Raw genomic sequence first — 14,691 nt, 5'->3', positions numbered from 1 at the left:
ATTATAACTTATTAATAGAAACCTTATGATCCTTTTCCTGTGGCCTCCCAAGGCGTTCGCTACTTCCTCTTTCTTTCGGCCCCCACTCAGACAGGACTTCAGAAGTCTTAAGAAAGGAGTCAAGAGGAACGCACTGAAGACGAATACCAGGAACCTGCCCACCTCAAGTATAATGACCGTCGTTTAAATGGACCACCACTCTCTCTCTCTCTCTCTCTCTCTCTCTCTCTCTCTCTCTCTCTCTCTCTCTCTCTCTCTCTCTCTCTCTCTCTATGCGATCGTGTTTTTATCTAGATCTGCAGTCATGTACCCAAAACAAATTGCTCCAAACTGCTTGTGTTTGAAAGATGTTTTGAGTGTAATGGATGACTAAATTTTAACAGGAATGAATAGTTAAGATCATATTAAAACCCACTGGACACATTACTAAAACCTGTTAGGACAAATGAAAATAGTTTGTTGAAATTCTTGATTCACAAACTTGGAATTTTTATGTATACCAAATGAGAGGTGTTTGTGTTGTGAGCCACATAATTTACCTTGTACCTGTCATAAGGTACATCTTTATGGAAGCTCTGCGGAGTGTGTTATGCTGGATAATTCAGTATATGTAGACGAAGTTGAGAAAAGTGTAAACTAGATATTAACTGGATTAAATTATTGACACGGAGAAATGTCAATGATGCTTGTCAATTTTCCAAGATGTATTTTGCATGTGACTTGCGAATTTTCCTATGTTCAAGATTTGATGTTGGTTCAGAAGTGAAAAACACGGAAGAACAAAAGGATCCAGTCTAGACCTGGCTTCAGTTAGTCTCGAGACTTGGCAGTCTCTACAAAGAACAGTTGCATAGATTGGAACTTAGGTCGTCAACAGTGATCGAGATTCGATGTTTGTCGATAATTTACTGGCCTTAAGGTTGACCTATTTCATACCAGATGAACGAAATTGAGTTTTCTTGATATCAGAATCTCCCCCCTTCCACAGAAATGTAGCTCTAGGGGCCAAAAAAAGTGAAGTTGTTCGACTTCAATGGGTGTACTGTTGTCGTGGGGACCGGATTTCTGTATTATCAAAATTTCCATCTCAGCATTTTCTTATACTTAGCTACATTCAGTTGCAGAGCGTATTGATTTAGTTAGACCACCCGTTAAATTTCGAATAACAACATTCTCAAGTACCACGAAGAGAGGCGAGAGAAAATATTGGTTAGAATTTAACCTTCCTTAATGCGGATGGAAATTATTTAAATCCAGTCGACGTCGACTTCTTTTTCCATTCGGAAATGAGGACAAGGAGTTTTTCTCCGAATTTTTTGGGGCTGCGGACAGACTTTCTTTTCGCTCTTTCTTTCGTTTTCTTGGAATTTTCCAAGAAAGGTAGCTGGAAGTTGCCACTTTCTTTGATAGTCTTGGCCGTCTTGAGAGACACTCCTTGGTGCGTCTGGAGGAGAGATTGGGTCCTTGCAACCTCCCGCCCACCTCCCAACCTCACCCCCCTCATCCTTCTCCTCCTGCTCTTCTTTCCCTCCCCCCTTCCTTTCCAGTGGATCTCGACCACCCTCTCCTGTCCCCTCTTTTCCCAGACTCGTGGATAGGTGGAGGAGAAGGGTTTTCCTAAAACTGTGTGTGTTTGTGAACACACACACACACATTTTTTTCTTCATTCCTTTACTGTTACTCATTGAGTTTATGTAATTATACATAAAGGTCCCCTATATTTCTTATCCCTTCGATCCATATTATTGCTTGGATATTCATCTCTTCTCACGTGGAAATAGCTTGGATCGCATTTATTTGCTTTCATCTTCTCTATTTAAAAAGCTTTTTCATTGCAGCAACTCGGAGTTGATTTTCCTCTCGCTAATTTACGTAGCTTGCATCTGTGTGTGTGCTGGAAGGGTTTGTTTTTCCGAAGTCGTGGGAATCTGCCAGACACAGTTATTGTCAGTTTTGTGTTGGATTATTATGTGCATAGTATCAATACGGAAGCTGTATGTTTGAACTATATAATAACCGAGTTAGGGCCATGGTTGTGAGAAGGGGTAGGAGTAGGAGGAGGAGGACAACGAGTTGGTGTGGAGGAGGCGTGAGATGGGAGCCCCCCTCCCTCCAACATCCTTTGTCTGAGGCTGCTGCAACTTAGTGCCATGGCAGAGCTGCTGCTGCCGCCGCCACTGGGTCCTCCAGCGGGAAGCAGATAGTTTGAGGGGCCAACGAAGGTGATCTCCTTTCTGTTTCCTAGAAGGGGTAGCAAGGGCCAGCAAAAGGACCTCTATTAAGGATTAAGTGATCAAGTCGAATTTTTAGAGTTGGGCTATTTCATACTGTTGTCGTTATCGAGTCCGAACTGGCTCTTATTGTCTTATGTTTTTGTCGTCTTTGTCAAGTTCATGTCATTTGCCATGGTCGGCCACGAAAAGTACGAATTTCAAGCAGTTGGAATGTATGCAGCTTATGAGTAAATTGCCTGTGGCGATGAGAAGTCAATGTAGGTAACTTTTTGAAACGGCATTCATCCAAAAATGCGAATGAGGCAACATGTATTAACTAAAGAGACCATTTTGCTGATGAAATGTAAGTGTCACAGTAGTTCTTGTGTCAAGTGATGAATTATGTAACATCAAAAACAGCCCGTGGATTTCTGTCTTATGCAGTAACTTACTTGGGAGCTGCCTCATGGTGATTTGCTCTCTCTCTCTCTCTCTCTCTCTCTCTCTCTCTCTCTCTCTCTCTCTCTCTCTCTCTCTCAAAACTGTCTCTGGGGTCTATTTCTCCACCGACGGAGCCAGAAAATCAATATGCCCTTCCCAGACCCAATTTTCCGGGGTTTCACACTGGAATTTTTTTCTGCAGCCTTTTTATGCCTAATTTTCATATTTTCCCCGTAAGGTGTTTCCTTATACGTGGTTTTAAATAACCTGATTTCAGTGCCATTTTTTGTGGAAGCGGTGTGTCAGAATGTGTTTCGGAGTTTTTTTTTATTATTAATAAACCGCATATATTTAAACGATCAGTGTAACTCAAAACATTGGAACTTGAGTCAGTGACATGTAGTTGATCAGTGAATCGACCTTCGAATATGCTGCAGTTAAAAAATCGGCAATGGCTTTGTGATGATCACGAAAAACGTAGAATTTGGGTTAAAGATCATTTAGCTAGACCTTAAAATATTAGTTTCTTGAAGCGCTGTGATAAGTTCGGTTTTGCTTAATATTTCGATTTCATGAATCTCTCTCTCTCTCTCTCTCTCTCTCTCTCTCTCTCTCTCTCTCTCTCTCTCTCTCTCTCTCTCTCTCTCTCTCCTTCCTTTTCAATCGTATCGAACGGACCTAGAGTTGAATCAATTGCAGGGTACGGCTGAGGTTCCCGAGTAGGGTATATAAGCTGTTTGTCCTAGTACAGATGGATAGAGCGTGTTTGGAAGCTATACACGTGTTCGTTACTAAAAAGCAGTTACTATAAGAATTTTCTGAAATCTTTTTTTTTTTATTTTAAATATCTGCTGCTCAAAGACAAAGAAAATGCAGCCAAATAACCGTAGGTAGCCAAGGCGTGCAGGAAACAAGGAAAGGGGTAGCTTAGAAATTATTTTTAAAGCTCAGTATAAGGTTTGAAATTTCAGATTGTCACAATAAATAATTATAACTACAAAAAATTCTGCTATAAAGATGTAGCGTTGCTCAGTGTTATATAGATATGTTCTAGTATTCCCCTTGGACTTTGTAAAATACCTTTCTTTGTAGCCTATATTAATTCATGAAACTAACTTTCGCCTAAGGAAATAGACTGGCTAAGAAAAATTGAACTGTGAATTTGAACATGACTAGATTAAAATGGAAATGACAACATTTACCTATAAATGTAAACTCAGACAGCTTATATCTTTGCTTTAAATGTAACTAAGAACTAGGGTGTTTAAGGGAATTACCAATCCTTGTAGTTTTATTTGTATATGTCCCATGTTGGTTGGGAGTTTGTGATAAAATGTTGGCTTAGCAGTACCTAGAATCATTGATACAGTTTCTTCGAAGGAGTTTTGCTTTAAGAACGATAACTCCGTCGCTTTCAGAACAAACAGTAGAAATACTGAAGGCAGAAACGTGAGAAATAGTGGGAAAATGTTGATGTTAATTACCTCGACTTTTATGACCTGCTCATTTGCACGCAGCCCTAGCAACCCTGCCCTTACCCTGACAACTTTCATTAGATTGAAGATTACTGTCAGTACTACTTTCATGTGAAGTGCCATGTGTGGCGACTGTTCTGACGCTCTTCTTTGTTCATTCCAGGTACGTCACTGTGTTGGTAATGGAGACCGTTACTCGCGGCCCGCTCTTGGTGACTGACTGAGGTAAACAGTTAACAGTATATAGCATTTTCTTTGTTTAAGGAAATAGTTTCTGTATCTGCCTCTAGGTAGGGACTATATGAATGCATTTACATGTTATGGAGATGGTCTTCCTTTGTCAAAAGAAAAGTGCCTTTGGTACACGAGTTAATGAATGCCAGGTAATTTTGTTTGTAGCGCGCACGCTCTCTCCCACACAGCTGTACTAGCAGTACACTTACATACGGCGCGTTTGCAATATTTAAATGACCATTAGGCACGTTTAGGATAATTTGGTCTAGGTAACGGACAGTTGGCCTTCGATGAAAAAGTAAATGGCTAAAGCCCAAAATACTAGTAGGTAAAGTTGACCACTTTGTATTTTTGTGGTTGGGGGGGGATATTCAGCCGTGATCTGCTAACCGGTTGAGGTATTTTCTTGCTGGTAATGGAGGTAATTGAAGCCAAGTAGAGCCGGCTGCTAAAGTAGTGACGTTGGCTGTGGGACTTGCAAAGCGGCAGAGCCCGAAGAAATGCAATATGCCTTTATTACCAAATAGGTAGACTTATCAGATGGGAGAGGAGAGGGCTGGTTAATGTATATTGCGACGGAAGGCACCTTATACCAGGGTTCACACTGCGATTCGGAGAACGATGAAGCCAGTATTAATTAGCCTGATGCACCTTCCTCCTCTGTTTTAGCGTTGGAGGAATTTTGTATGTATACTGTCACGGAATACTAAACTGTAGTTGAACTGTAAACAGGCTGTTTAGACTTCGTTATTTAGCCTTGGCCTTTAGATTGTACTTTTATTGTATCAATAATTGTTCATCAAGATTTTCTCAAGCGTTAACAAAGTTTCTCCTGTGATAAGGTTTTTTTCCATAACTAAACGAAAAGTTATTGTTGTTATAGATAAGAAGTTGTTTTCGACGTATTTTCCGAAAGATTGATTCATCTCGTGTGCTGATGGCAGTCTTTCTACTTCCTTCCTTCCTTTCATTTGTCAAATAAAAAAGCAAAATACCTCATCCGCGCCCTTTGACCGTCGAGGGATATTCATATTTCATAAAGGAAAGGTGCCTGAACTCTGTCTAGGCTGCGAGGGGTAGTCTGGTGTGGGGCGCTTCGTGGTCGGGAGGAGAAAGGGTCGTGGCAGGGGATGGGGTGGGGAGGGGTGGGAGGATTGGAATTGTTCAGGAACACGTCATGCCTGACTCGTGCCTGATCCGTCATGTACCACGATGACTTCAGACGGTTTTAGAGAACACGCCTTGCTTACTATTGGAGAAGTAGAAGTTATACCTTATCAAAGTAGGTACGGAGAAACTTCGTTCGTCGAGGAAGGGAGTGAGGAGTGCAGTCTGGGCCATAAAGGAACGGTCGTCGTCTGGAGGACCTTCAGACATACAGGCAGTGAACAGGATTCCCTGGGACGAGGGGAAGTAGACGGTGGTGGTGAGGGGAAAGTAGGTGGGAAGGGTTAGTAGTAGTAGGAAAAAGAGGAAGAATAGGAAGGAAAGCGGAGAGAGGTATTGGGGGAGGGGTGGTTCACTTGGATAGGAATTACGATGTGCGCGCGCGCGAGGAAAACGACGAAGGTGGTGTGGTGTTGGAGTTAAGCTCCATCAGGGTACACACACGGACTCCACAAGAACCTCCTCCTACAACCACCATCACCCACCCATCGGCTTCACGGCGTGTCCTCAACGTACCCCGTCGACGACGTCGATCGAGGAAAAGAGAGAGAGAGAGAGAGAGAGAGAGAGAGAGAGCATGGTTGGAGGGAGGGTGGTGTGAAATGTTGGGTCACATTTTGGGAAGAGTATGGATCTTTAGTGCCTTCAATTTTGGCAATTTTCAGACCAATATCTTTATTTCATTTAGGAAATTTTACAAGTATGTACTTTTAAAAATTGCTCTTGGGTCTTAATTGAATTGTATTGGCAAGTGGGTATAGTGTGTCACGCTGCTCAGTACCATACAAACCATAATTATAAAAATATTTGTTACTTCATTTCCTCAGTTATATGAGTTCACTTAAAGATTTTATAGAACACCAGGTAACACAAATTTGTCAGCTGCTGTAGGTTTGAGCTGGGACGGAGAAAGGGGAGAACCTCGACAAAATAATTCTCACCCTGCTGTAGGGGAAACCATTCTTAAGCCATGATTATCACTGAGACACCGGAAGCTAAATTTAGATATGCCATTTTTTTTAATGCTCTTACCTAATACTATATTGAACTACTGTGCTATTAACCATTTTGAAATGTCTAAATTGTGAAATGAGTGGTGTGATGTAATATTGATTATAGAATTAAAATATAGAATATAGGGCAAAGGCCAAGCGATGGGACTTATGAGGTTATTCAGCGCTGAAAAGGAAACTTGACAGTAAGAAGGTTCGAAGGGTGTAACATGAGGAAAACCTTGCAGTTGCACTAGGAAACAATTGTTGGAGAGGTGGGAAGTCAGATGGAAGAAAGAGAATATGAGCGGAGGTACAGTAAAAGGAATGAAAGAGGTTGCAGATAGGGCCCGAAGGGACGCTGCAAAGATCCTTAAGTAATGCCCGCTGACGGCACTACCCTCCAACGGGGAATATTGATTCTATAGATATAGTTTTGAGAATAAAATAATCTAGAATTAGCGAGACGTGTTTTCCCCCCGAGTCAGCGCGTTTGCGCTGGAAGCCTAGGTAGGCATTGAGTTGGCATAGTGTGTTAGTCATGCCTTTGGAGTATTCGATGCATTAAACCCGACGAGCCGCTTTTGGCCTTGAGATGTACATGAATCACGGTGGTGGATGACAGCTGCTTTTGAAATTACCTTCACATGGATGGATGGCTGTATTATTATCGTTGTTACCAAAAAAATTCCAATAATTTGGACTTGTTTCCTGAGTTAATATATTAGCCTTACATGAAAGAGAAAACAAATGGAGAAATAAAATCCGAGCATCTAAGCACCCTGTAAGGGCCTTCAGTGTTGTCTTACATTTTTGGATTCTCCCCATATTGGACGAAGAATGAAGTTTTTTGTCATATTTGAAGAGTTTTTTAGGTTTGAACTCAAACAATTTTGTTTACACAAGTAATTTTGTTATTTTGCCTTGGCTTTTCAAGATTCCAGCGAAGGGATCGAAGAGCAGCAATGAATGTACCCTAATTGAATTTTATAGTTGAGAAGTTGTGTACTCGTGCTTCAGTCAGGTGGATAGTGCAAGGGGAAAATGCTGTAAACTTAATTCACCTGTTACACGGCAGGGGTAATTAGGTGGCTGAATGGCAACAGTCAGGATACGAGAGAGAGAGAGAGAGAGAGAGAGAGAGAGAGAGAGAGAGAGAGAGAGAGAGAGAGAGACTATCACCAGACAACGGATTTCCGGGGAGTCTGCCAGACACGCAGACACCTAACCAGAAATCAGTGTGGATCTTGCAAAGTGTCAGAATTTCAAGGCCTTGAAACGTCTTTTTTGTCGAGTGTCATCTAGGCGAAAAGTCGCCAGATGTGACGACATGCTCAAATTTTGCTGTTGTTACTGATCGTTTTTCTTTACTTGTGATCCGCGAAAGTGTTCAGTGGTTGCCACAGCTATTCTATCGGCTGTCATGCGCAGTAGGAGCGGATGTGATGAATTCTGGTTCGAGCTAAGCATTTTGACATTTTGAGGAATTTCTGGTCTCACAAACGCACATACTTTGGCAACCGCGTCACACTGCGTCTAGACAGTGTTGGCATATCGTGGGCGCTCTATTTCTTTGCGATTATCTATGTGTCTTCGGTATGAATAATAAAAGCCTGTACGTGTATTGCATTATTATCGGCACGGCGCTAATGCTTTGGAAATTGCTCGCGGCTCTGTTATCAAGTCTTCAGTCTCTTGCTTGCAATGATGGTTTACTTTCACAACATAGTCTCCGAGTTCAGAACCTTATCAAAGTGCGCAAGACAACTTTGTGTATAAACCAAGCGACCATAATTAGCCGCCTTCCTTTGTTTGAGTCGCGCGCACACGCACGCACACACAAAAAAACGAGGTTAATATTCTCCATGGAATATGACGAGTTGGACTCTACAAATGGTAGCGAGGCGTGTAATAATCGGGTTTTTGTCGGCTAATAATGATATTAGGCGTCTCTTCTCCGTATCCCAAGGACAAGTTCAAGGCTAGACGGAAGACCAAAGCAGGGGCCAATGACTGTCGACATTTACCTTTTATTACTCTTAATGAGTAGGATCTACCGGAGGAAATAAATTCGCTAGCTTTTTCAAGGCTTTTGACCATCCCACCCCTCCACCACCACCTGTGAGTGTGTGTGTGTGTGTGTGTGTACCTAGAGAAGCGCATTGATTGAAGTTTAGGCACGATTTTACTTTCGCAACTGCTTTTCAATTTAATTTTTTGCTTCCAAGATTTACGAGATTCTCGTTTTTCAGGAGTGCATTTTCAGGGCTCTCTCGCGCGCGTGCTTCTTGGCTTGGTAGTAGAGCATATAGCTCAAAACTGGGCGATCCGTGTTCGATTGATCTAAGCAGTGAATAATATACTGTACCTACTTGTTAGTAAACTGTTGTCGGTCGCAGTTAGTGTGTAGCGGGAGAAAGAGAGAAGGCAAAAATAGGATTTTGAAAATGTGTACCATCAAAGCAGGAAAGTCTCGACGAGGTAATATTTTTTCCATTCTGGTAAATTAATTCGTCTCTCTCTCTCTCTCTGTTCCTTTGTCGATTTCCGGATTTATCAAGTCATGTTTACTGCTAATCATCCCTTCCCCCTTTTCCCCTCCCTCCACCCCTCCCTCCGCCTTCGAAGTTTTCTCTTGCGGCGTCACTCTTCCTGCTAACCTTTTGGAGGTTTTGCGCTTTTGACTATCGATTTGTGGTAGATGCTATGATTGGTACTTGCTAATCATGAGCGAGCTTCTTCCATCGTGACATATCAAACACGCGGAGGGTCTCATTTAGAAGTTCAAGGCCTTCCCCCACACATACATACATACATACATACATACATATATATATACATATATATATACATATATACATATATATACATATATATACATATATACATATATATACATATATATATACATATATATATATATATATATATATATATATATATATATATATATATATATATATATATATATATATATAATTTACTTGACGGAATTTCACTTTTGAAAACAAAACTTGCCATTAGCCTCGTTGTTGGAGGGGTTCATAGCGAGACGAACGTACGTATTTTTAAATATAATGAATGTATTTTAACAGTCTGTTGCATCTTCAGCGAAATAACGAAAATAGCGATGTCATATTGGTCTAAGACAAAATTTCCTGGAATAAATAACAAATATGCCTCGTATCTTTCATTCGTGCTGAATACAAAGGATTACCTTTCTAAAGAGGCATATTAAAGGGACATTGTTGAGAGAGAGAGAGAGAGAGAGAGAGAGAGAGAGAGAGAGAGAGAGAGAGAGAGAGAGAGAGAGATGGCTCTTGGAAGACAGGAAAGTAAGAAAAGAGCTTGTGCGGCGGAGCTCGAACAAAAATAAGATTGTCAAACGGTTCATCAAGATAGTTGGTGCTGTACAGAGGCCCAAAGGATATCCAGTAATACGCTGAGGAACGTGGAATATTCTTTGAAAAAGTGACCATAGCAGCGCGCGCGCGCGTGCACACACACACACACACACACACACACACACACACACACACACACACACACACACACACACACACACTCTTACTTCGTGTTAGTTTTTTGTGAACAAAAATGCAGGGTGGCCATTGAATAAAAATGTAATCCAGCCTTATGCGTTTAGAGATGAGACCTGATACTCCGTGATAGATACCGAAGTGCCAACTGTTTTATTCTTTTGTGAAACTAAAATCTTGGAAATGGGAGTATTTCAGCATATGAGTTTTGCTGTTTTAGATTAAGCATAACACTAGCACAGGTTCATGAATATTTGAACTAATAAATCTGTAGAAAACACTTCTATTCATCACCATTATAACTTCTATTTGCATTTTGTTCCCAGTGAGGTGGTAAAGAGCTCAGTAAAATAAAGGTATATGAACATCGTCTGTACAACCCCAGTTTACTGAAATCGGACAGCTAACTGAAGAGCCAAAATCATTGTTAAAGTTTGTGCCAGGCACAAGTTACGAAACCTTACATCACTTGTAAGCCTCAAGGGACTTGCACTGGAAACACCCACATTTCAGAATAGGGGATAAGTGGTAAGATACCTTATGAGGGCATAAATTTAATTGTGCATAGCCTGTTCTTCAGACGGATTGCACGTATCCGTAGCTGGTTTCCAGTATTACAACTTAGCGATACCGTCAAGTTACAGAACTGTTAAATCGATAGAGCAAAACAAGCTTCTGAAACGACTATGAAGCATTACCAGATAATATTATTTGTTGAGAATTGCTTTGGACCACTAGCCTTTCAACCACTTGAACCAACAAACAAGCGAAAATGTTTTTGGCCGTTTCCCTGAACAATGCTTAGGGAATGAGGGAAACATTGGTTGGTTGTATCAGAAACGTTGGATCTCTCTCTCTCTCTCTCTCTCTCTCTCTCTCTCTCTCTCTCTCTCTCTCTCTCTGACGTCATTGCACATTATTGCACTCAGACAAATCCAGTTTTGTTTCTAATAGTAGCAGATCACTGATACCACGGTCTTAACCTCGTTCTTGACGCACGGGTTGGCTGTCAAACCCAGGCCAAGGTCACATTCTTGTTGTAATGTCTGGATCGTGTTCTACAGACCGTGCGTTCTGCCCCATGTGTATATTATTCATACCTTTCCCTAAACCCCCCCCCCCTCTTCTGCCATCCCCGATACTTCTCCGTTCACCTGTTAGATGCTAACGTTCACCTGTTAGATTGCTAACGTCAGCTCTCTCTCTCTCTCTCTCTCTCTCTCTCTCTCTCTCTCTCTCTCTCTCTCTCTCTCTTTTTCGATGTCATTAGAAGGGTTTGCGAACTTTTCGATCTAAAAGAATTGTGGAAAAAATCCTCCTGTGACTACTATAAGCTATTAGTATGGTATCCAACTGGTATGTCGTATTTCTTACCCATGTTTATGGGTCAGTAGGGTTACGGAGACATTATTACCGTTTCCACTTAACGTTCAAAATTTGCAGGCTTTGCAATTTATCTTTATCCCACGAAGAGCTTCAGTAAATCGTGAGATTTTTTGAATCTTGAAAATCACCAATCTTTAAGGCTCAAAGTTCTCATCAGTAGTTCTTAGACTGATGAATCTCTCTCTCTCTCTCTCTCTCTCTCTCTCTCTCTCTCTCTCTCTCTCTCTCTCTCTCTCTCTCTCTCTATGGGTTCAAGTTAATGATAATTTTTCTGAAAGGTAAACAATAGGAAGTATGCGCTCAAACTCGTGACTATTGTAGATTTCTCTTTCCTTTCAGTCTGTCGTAACCGTAAATCTGTCAGCCCCTCTTTCGAGAGTGCCCTAATGACATTCATCGATATTAGTTTTTAAGCCTAGCGCTTTTTTTTTTTTTTTAACCATTAAAAGACCTGTCCTGTTCTTCCTCTTGGTTTAAGGGGTTGCCATTTGCGTTTATAATATATATATATATATATATATATATATATATATATATATATATATATATATATATATATATATATATATATATATATATATATATATATATATATATATATATATATATATATATATATATATATATAATTGTATCTAAATGTGTATCTATATACATATGACTGATTTTACACAAGTTTGATTAGTTATGTAGCGTATGTAATTACAAGTGTATATATGCATACATGAGTAATTTGTGTAGGAGTGGCGAGGTGCAGTTAGCCTGACTTAAAATTCGGAGGAGGTTATGTAAGACAGATGTGAATAGGGGAATGTTCGAAGAAGTCATGATATAATTAGAGTAAGGCCAAAGACCGTGCGGCATCCTCGTGGAGAGACGATTTCCTGGAAAGGGGAAACTGGCTTCCTCCTGTGGAGTGTCCAAGTCGTTGTGGCCTCGGGGTTGTTTAGGATAACCTTGATTTCCCTTTGTATGGGAAACCAGATGTAAATGACGCTTATGAGAATGGCCTGGGAGGAGGTTAGTGCACTTGCCGGATAGGTTTTACTCTCAAGTATTTTAGGGTTAAATTTGTGTTAGGGTTAAAAGTTAGGCTTCTCGGCCTGGCGTGTCACACTGGCGCTCGCTTTTATTTATCTCGGCAGCTGCTCTCCTATGTTGGTGGTGTTTTGAAGGGGGAGGGTGGGGTGCCTTAGTTATGATGGAGTCTGTTGTTTGTTTGTTTACATCAAAAGGTCTATACATCTTCAGAGAGCTCTATTCTCTTTGTCTCGGCTTGCAACTTTCGTTCGTTCGTGCTGGCAGTTAGAGAAGTGTTTTCTCATATTAGGTGTTGCTGTTGACAGATTTCGAAATATGTTGTGAACACTGTCACTGACATTTTGATTTGGGATGAGACTACAGGTGTTTATAGGTCATGCAGTAAATATCTCGGTGTAAGTAGCAGTTTGTGCTGACTCACCTGGTGAGTTACCCTCTCCCCTCGGTTTTTCGTTAGACACTGGAAAGCAAGGAATTCTACCTTAACTAAAAACGTTGCAATAATCGCTTCATTGACACTGATTAGTAATATTGCATTTATTCAAAATGTATGATGTATTATTTTTGAAACAAGATTTTTGTCCAAAGCCGTATACCAGTGTAATATAAACAAAATTTCCATTGAATATTGTACTCTCTCTCTCTCTCTCTCTCTCTCTCTCTCTCTCTCTCTCTCTCTCTCTCTCTCTCTCTCTCTCTCTCTCTCTCTCTCTCTCTCTCTCTCTACAAATGAAGTAACGCTATAAAATTATTCGACAGTGATACTGTATGGAGAAATGGACAGAAGACTTGCGGAGTCGTTTCATCGTGGGATTGCCGAAGACTTGTGAATATGCTGTTCCCATTTCATTCAAAGAGGACACATTTCTCGTACTATAATACCAATTAGAAATGGGTTAACCGAGTTGTACGTGGAGTTTCGTAGTCTGTGTTTATCTTAGGCTTGATGCGTAGTTACTCCTGATGATCCTGGAGATATAAATGAGAGTTCTTTCCGTTCATTCCATTTGAATTGAGACGACGTTTTCATGGATAAAAAAATCGATAAAATTAACTCTTGAAAAAAGTCCCAACAGAAGACTGCCATTTTTATGTAAGAATAAAATGAAGAACAAGTAATAAAACTGTATTATTCGTCGAAAGAGCTAAGGCTACTTGAAACGCTGGCAGCAACTGTTACTCCTTGTGTTATGACCATGGCTGGAAAACTGCATTTGGTTAACAACCCCGGTTCCCCTTTTGATATCTCTCCCTCAAAACAAAAAAATGCATTTTGACCATTCAGACTGAGACGCCTATTGCTTTAAAGAATGTAGGTATCGGTTTTAATGATTTCGTTTTTACGTGCCGGCTACTAATTAGGGATTGATGTATAATTCGGTCGTCATCTGGGACAGGGCATCATTTATTTATTTCCCAGGTTCCAATGCGAGCGTCCATTTGGCAGCAACAGCGTCGGTTTGATGTAACGGTTATCTGACATTTTCTTGTCAGCCTGAACTCCAGTTGACCTATGTCACTGAACTGTGACCTTTTGTGTTGTCAATTCCATCCTTTCTTTTCGTGACCGTTTGCGGTGGTGTTGCTCTGCAACAGCTTCTCTTGGCAGGCTCATCCCCACCCCTACCCCTACCCCTACCCCTACCCCTACCCCTACCCCTCCACCTCCACCTCCACCTCCACAACCACAGCATCTGTGGCAAAGGAAGCAGACCGCTTAGTCTGAAACACTCCACGTATGCACTGGGTGGTTTTGTTAGATTCAGTCAATGCCAGTTCAGAGGTTTGTCGGTTTTAAAAGTGCATCATTGTATGGTCATGAAGTCTAGTTTTCGGTTAGTGATTTAGTATTGCACTTGTTATATTGACCTGTAGATCGGTCCCTCCTCTCCTGGGTGGGGATCGACTCGTTTTGGTGAATCACTCGATTCATGAGCAGCGGAAGCTTGCTTTCGCAAACATTAAAGTTAACAGGATTAGCTGCATTTCCTTAATCATAAGATTTAACAGTGGTAGGCAATATAATGTTACTTCTCCAGTGCGTTGCTGACTTTAATGACTGGGTCCGCTCATTATGAGTTGGGTGGGGAGAGGGGGTGGGTGGCGGCAGCAGCAGCTTCCCTTTTGACTTTATAGTGAACATGGTGTCGAGTGCCTCTGCGCCACAAGGTTCACCATTGAACCAGCTGAACGTCGACTGTTG

General features: G+C 41.1%; 1 protein-coding gene across 11 annotated transcripts in view; it reads left to right on the top strand.

Moving 5' to 3' along the window:
* Positions 1 to 14,691, top strand: part of LOC136831376 (uncharacterized) — a 1,849,518-nt gene that overhangs the window by 1,775,693 nt on the left and 59,134 nt on the right. For 5 of the 11 annotated variants that reach the window (XR_010850855.1, XR_010850858.1, XR_010850857.1 and 2 more), the window contains one exon: positions 4,293 to 4,354. The exons of the other annotated variants lie outside the window; for them this stretch is intronic. The gene's annotated coding sequence lies outside the window, so the exon portion shown is untranslated. Of the gene's footprint in view, positions 1 to 4,292; positions 4,355 to 14,691 lie in introns of those variants that run through there. 11 annotated transcript variants of the gene reach the window in all.

The sequence above is a fragment of the Macrobrachium rosenbergii genome, chromosome 48 (assembly GCF_040412425.1).
Source record: "Macrobrachium rosenbergii isolate ZJJX-2024 chromosome 48, ASM4041242v1, whole genome shotgun sequence".
Classification (NCBI taxonomy): domain Eukaryota; kingdom Metazoa; phylum Arthropoda; class Malacostraca; order Decapoda; family Palaemonidae; genus Macrobrachium; species Macrobrachium rosenbergii.
Note: the sequence above shows the minus strand (reverse complement) of the source record. Positions and strands in the feature narration are given on the sequence as shown.